A 6,816-nucleotide genomic window follows, 5' to 3' on the forward strand; every position below is an offset into this window, starting at 1 on the left:
TCAGTCTTATAAGTCACATAATAAAGATTTTGTTGAGAATTGTTCTGAGTCGAATTAAAAACAAGTAAAGACCAGAAACTTCTAAACTACAATATGGATTTATTGAGGATAGGGGAACTAGGAACACAATTTTCATACTACAAATGCTTTCAGAAAGGGCAATTGAATATCAAAATAATGTCTTCTTATGTTTTTTTGATTTCACTAAAGCATTCGACAAAGTGCAACATGAAAAATTATTTCAAATTCCCGCTAAACTAAACATAGACGGAAGGGACCAACAACTGCTTCAAAATTTATATTGGAATCAAACGGCAGTGGTAAAAAATGATGATAATATAAGCAGTTGGACTAAGATTCAAAGAGGAGTTAGACGGGGATGCGTTGCCTCACCGGAATTATTTACACCCCCTCATTTACTACCCCGGAATGTATTATCTCATTAGATGCTGAGAAAGCCTTTGACAGAGTTGAATGGCCTTATTTATTTAATGTTCTTGAGAAATTTAATTTTAATTTGACATTTATATCTTGGATTAAATTGTTATATTACTCCCCGGTAGCCTCGGTTTGTACAAATAATTATAGATCTCCTTTTTTTTGTCTTTTTCGTGGTACTAGGCAAGGCTGCCCTCTTAGTCCTTTACTATTCAATATTGCTCTTGAACCTTTAGCAATTGCTATTCATGACTCACCAAATATTGTTGGTATTACCCGTGGAAACGAATACATAAATTATCATTATATGCAGATGATTTGTTGTTATACATCTCTAACCCGGAGAAGTCAATTCCTGCTATCCTAGATCTGTTGGTTCAATTTAGTAACTTCTCTGGTTACAAATTGAATCTTAATATGAGTGAATTATTCCCTTTAAATAAGCATGTACCTATTTATGGACGTTTACCATTTAAATTGGTTACTGATTCATTTATATATTTAGGGATAACAGTTATGAAAAAATATGAAGATTTATTTAAAACTAATTTTTTACCTTTAATTGATCAGATTAAACTTTTATTTACCAATTAGTCGCCAATCTCTTTGTCTTTGATTGGTCGGATTAATGCTATTAAGATGATCATTTTGCCCAAATTTTTGTATATATTCCAATCGGTTCCAATTTTTATCCCAAAATCTTTTTTTGATAATGTAGATTCAAAAATTTCCTCATATATTTGGCAGAATAAAAATCCTAGGTTAGGTAAAAGGTATCTACAGAAATCTAAAAAGGAGGGGGGGGCTTGCCCTCCCGAATTTTAGATTCTATTACTGGGCAATTAATATTCGATATTTAAAATTTTGGTTACGAGATTTGGACGTATCTTTAAACCCTCATTGGGTAAATCTTGAATCTAATTCATTACAAGGATTTTCCTTGGGTTTGGTTTTAGGAACTTTACTTCCTTTTACTTCTTTTAAATCATATAAACAAATAAACAACCCAATAGTTAAGCATACTTTACGTATATGGTTTCAATTCCGAAGATTTTTTGCGTTTAATCAATTTATTCTAGCAAGTCCCATTATATCTAATTTTCTTTTTCAACCTTCCACGATGGATCAAGCTTACTTTGATTGGAAAACCAAAGGTATAATATCTTTTCGCGATTTATTTTTGGATAATTGTTTTATGTCTTTTGATCAACTCTCTAATAAATATAACTTACCCAGATCTCACTTTTTTAGATATCTACAGATTAGAAACTTTTTAATTACTGTCTCCCCTAATTTTCCACACCCATATTTAATGGACACTTTGGAAAAAATCTTAGATTTAAATCTCTCTCAGAAAAGCGTAGTAGCAATTATATATAATATAATTATGAATTTATGTCCTGATGCTTCTAATAAAATTAAAGCTGACTGGGAAAGAGAACTTGAGATTAATATACCGACTGAAAAATGGGAAAAAATTCTTCAGTTGGTGAATTCATCCTCTGTATGTGCTAAGCATAGGCTGATACAGTTTAAAGTAGTGCACAGGGCTCATATGTCCAAAGATAAACTATCTCGTTATTACTCTTACATTAATCCAATATGTGACAGATGTCATTCCGAGATAGCTTCTTTAACCCACATGTTTTGGTCACGTCCCTTGTTGGAGAAATATTGGAAAGACATTTTTGATATTATTTCAACGGTCCTAAATATAGACTTACAACCTCACCCAATTACTGCTATCTTTGGACTACCAATGATAGACTTAAATAATTTAACCTCTTCATCACGAAGGATGATCGCATTTCTTACTTTAATGGCTAGAAGGTCCATTTTGTTGAATTGGAAAGAGATTAACCCTCCTAAGGTATTTCATTGGTTTTCACAAACTATGGTGTGTTTGAATTTGGAGAAAATTAGAAGTGCAGTTTATAACCCTTCCACCAAGTTTGAAAAAACTTGGAGGCCATTCATTCAGCATTTTCATTTGATGTAATTTGATCATTTCCAAACTTGTTTTATCTCCCTGTACTGTTGTTGGAGGGGAATGGAGTCGTCGACACTAAGGTTTTCTTCTTTTCCATTTTTAAGTTGTTAGTTTTGCCCAAGTCTTTTAGTTTAGTTGATTAATTTTGTTTTTCTTTGGGGATGGGGTTTGCTTTTTTTTTGTTTTGTTTTTTTTTTCTTTTTCATGATTTTTTTTCCAGTTGTTTTTTGCTTTGTATTATCTGTTGCTAGTTCTACATGATTGGGAGCTTTGTTAATTTACACTATTTGATTTTACAATTACTTTTCTTAAGTGTAATAATTTATCTCCTACTATTTGTATTATTGCTATGTTTTGTTTCTATATTTTGAAATTATTAAAAAGATTGAAAAAGAAAAGGAATTATTTAATATCTATAGTGAAATGATTCTCAGCGAAATAGAAGACCTAGATGGGATAAAAATTGGAGGTGTCAACATCAACAGTATAAGATATGCAGATGATACCACCCTAATAGCAAGTACTGCAGAAGACCTACAAATCCTAGACAAAGTAATACAAACAAGTGCAGATTTTGGTCTAACTGTCAACTGTAAAAAAAAACAAATGTATGGTAATATCAAAACTCCCAACTGCCAACTGTACATTGGTAACCAAGAGATTGAACAAAAGACCAGCTTTAATTACCTTGGTAGTTTTATATCACAAAATGCTAGAAGTAAAGTAGAAATAAAAAGAAGAATTGCCATTGCCAAAACCAACTTCCAAAAAATGAAACCCATTTTTACCAACAGACACATTTCTAGGACAACAAGGCTTAGGCTACTATAATGTTACATCTGGTCAACCTTGCTGTATGCTTCCGAAACATGGACTATAACACCAGAACTCCAAAGAAACTAAGAAGCAACAGAAATGTGGTTTCTTAGAAGAATGCTGAAAATATCATATAGAGATAGGGTAACTAATGAGACAGTACTCCAACATGTCCATACAAAAAGATCTTTAATGAGAACATCAAATGAGAGGAAACTTAAATTTCTGGGCCATGTCATCAGAAAGGGAGAAATAGAATGCCTTACATTACAAGGCATTCTGGTATGCCTAGGAAATGCGGAAGAGGAAGGCAAAGAAGAAAATATATGGACACTGTGAAAGAACTAACGGATCTAAGTGTGTGAGATATCATTGATGCTGTGTAGGATCATTCGATGTGGAAAGACATGATCTCCCAAGCATGTAATGCGCAAGGCACATGAAGAAGAAGAAGAATCTAATGGGTGTGACTGCCTCCTGAAAAACAGTATCCCAGTAAACCACACCCTCTCCTCCCATCTCTGATGCATCACAGTGTTTGAAGCTCAGACTCCAGGTAATCAGTTTTGAGTCTGAGTTCAAGAGCACCAGGAATCACAATGGGGACTACAAACTCCCACAATGTGCAGTTACCAAACATCACCTGATCTTGCATCACTACTTTATTTAATTAATTGTAATTAGATGTCTTTTTACTTAACTATAAAAAACACTTCGTCTGTTCTTACCTGCTACTCACCGTTGCTTCCTTGTTGAAGCCCCTCAAGCCAAGGCTCCAATGAACATAGGCTTACTGTTAATGCATTAGCACAGATAGGGGTTGGTGGCCTTTTGGTGAACCTCATTACAGACATGTGCATTGACTCCTGCACCCTTATTGAGAATGGTACAGCTAAGACGCATCAATCCCTATTTTAAACTGCTTTCTCTGATTTTGTTTAATATAATCATGAACATTTTATTATGCTCATTAGATACGGGTGAATCTGGTTTCCAACTTGTTGCAGACAGTTTATCTTGTACATCTTAGATGTACGGTTCCCACTCCTACACTGGCCCACTCTTACAATGGCCGCTCCAACGCTGACTATAATAAAACAATGTTCTATGTAATAATAGTGTGGCATTTAGGTGATTTGATTGAGGTTTTCAAGGATAATATACATAGAGCAAAACTGCACAGATGCAGACCTTTCAGCACATTCAGTTTATTCTAACCCTGATGCCCACCCAGCTAGTTCCAATTTCCAGTATTTAGCCAAGATCCTTTGACACCTACCCCTCCATGTACCTATCTAAGTGCTTCTTAAATGATACTATTGTACCAGCCTCAACCACTTCCTCTGGCAGCTCGTTCCATATACTCGCCAACTTCTGTATGAAAAAAATTGCCCCTCTGGTCCCTTTTAAATCTTTACCCTCTCACCCCAAATCTATTTCTCCCAAGTCTGAGTCTCCTTCCTTGGGGCAAAGACAGTTACTATCCACCTTACCTTTGCCTCTCGTTATTTTATACATTTCAATAGGGTCACCTCTCATTCTCCTACAATCCAAGAAATAATAACTCAGCTTGGCCGATCTCTCCCTATGACTGATGTTTTGTAGTCCTGACAACATCTTCATAAATCTCTCGCAAAAAAAAATACAAATTGTACAAACGCAGCAAGAAAAAAAAAGAGTGAAAACACAGGAATTAAAACAATCCACAAGCTAGGTTGATTAAACCTTGCTCTGGCACCATCCTCCAACAGCTTTCAGGGAGGGAGGGATGATTTGAATGCAGACGCCTTCCCTGGGAAGCAGGAAGTGAGATAGAGAAAGAGAGACCATCACACGTAGACAAGCTCCTTTGGCGGCAGCGAGTGAGAGGCCGGTAGACTGCGCTGAATACTCGCTCACCACCCCACCCTCCTCGATGATTTCAAACTTCCTCAAATAGACAACATCTACTGTCCTACCCTCATCTACATTGTTGGTTACCTCTTCGCTAACCTCTAGAACATTCATCAGGTACATTTCCACACACAACGTCAAGCTGACACCCCCTATCAGACTCTGTTTTTCTAAATGCTGGTAGATCCTGTCCCTCAGAATTCCACTACTGATGTCAGGATGACTGGCCTGTATCTCTGTTATGTCTTTGCTACTTTTCTTGAACAATAGAACAATATTCCAGTCACTGGGAATTTCTTCAGTGGCTGGTGATGAAGGAGTCTTCTCCCCAACGGCCTCAGCAATTTCCCCTCTCACCTCCCGCAAAGTCCGGGGAAGTACTCAGTGAGACCCTGGGGAATTATCCACCTTAATGTGCTGTAAGGCTGTAAGAGTGGGTCCCTGGCACTCAGTCTGGCCCTGTGGCTCAGAAGAGCACAGAGGTGAAGAAGACTGCAGGGTTAATATGAGGTTCCTTAGTCACAGGAGCAGAGGTGAGGTTCTGTGGGCGTGATAGGGACACCCGGATGGTACGTTTCCTCTTTGGTGCCACGATCAGGGATCTTACAGATTCGTCCATGGTACTCTTAAGGTTGAGCAGCCAGAAGTCTTGATACATATTGGCACCAATGACATAGATAGACAAAGTGAGGAGGTCCTGAAGAGAGATTTTAGGGAGCTAGATAGAAAGCTGTGAAACGGGACCTCCAGGGTAGTAATTTCTGGATTGCTGCCTGTGCACCATACCAGTGAGAGCAAGAACAGAATGATTTGGCAGGTGAATGTGTGGCTGAGGAACTGGTGCAGGGGGCAGGGGTTCAGATTTATGGATCATTGGGATCTCTTCTGGGGAAGGTACGACCTCTACAAAAAGGATGGGTTATACCTGAATCCAAGTGGGAACAATACCCTTGTGGGCAGGTTGGATAGAGTTGTACAGGAGGGTTTAAACTAACTTGTTAGGGGGATGGGAACCAGAGTGATATTGATGAAGTTGAGGTAGTTGGTTTGCAAACAGAGGCCAATGTGTAGTGAGACTCTTAGCAAGGAGAGGCTGATGATAAGGCAAAATTGCAGTCAGCAGGATGATTTACAACATAAAAGTTGGACAAAATTGAAAAGAGTGAATACAGGACTGGAGGTGTTATATTTGAATTCATGCAGTATACGGAATAAGGTAGATGAACTTGTAGCACAGTTACAGATCAGTTTGTGTGATGTTGTAGCCATCGCTGAATTACAGCTGAAAGGAGATTACAGCTGGAGGCTTAACGTCCAAGATACACATTGCATCTAAAGAACAGGCAGGAAGGTAGAGGGGGTGGCATTGCTCTGTTGGTAAAAAATGAAAGCAAATCATTAGAAAGAGGTCGGAAGATGTTGAATCATTGTGGATAGAGCTAAGGAACTGTAAGGGTAAAAAGATCTTGATGGGAGTTATATGCAAAGTTCCCAAATAGTGGTAAGGATGTTGTCTATACATTACAAAAGGGGTAGAAAATGCAATGCCAATGGGGCAATGTTACAATAGTTATGGTGGATTTCAATATGCAGGTAGACTGGGAAAATCAAGTTGGTGTGGGATACCAGGAGGAGGAATTTCTAGAGTGCCTACTAGATGGTTTTTAGAGCAGCTTATG

This window comes from Mobula birostris, chromosome 5 (assembly GCF_030028105.1).
Source record: "Mobula birostris isolate sMobBir1 chromosome 5, sMobBir1.hap1, whole genome shotgun sequence".
NCBI lineage: Eukaryota > Metazoa > Chordata > Chondrichthyes > Myliobatiformes > Myliobatidae > Mobula > Mobula birostris.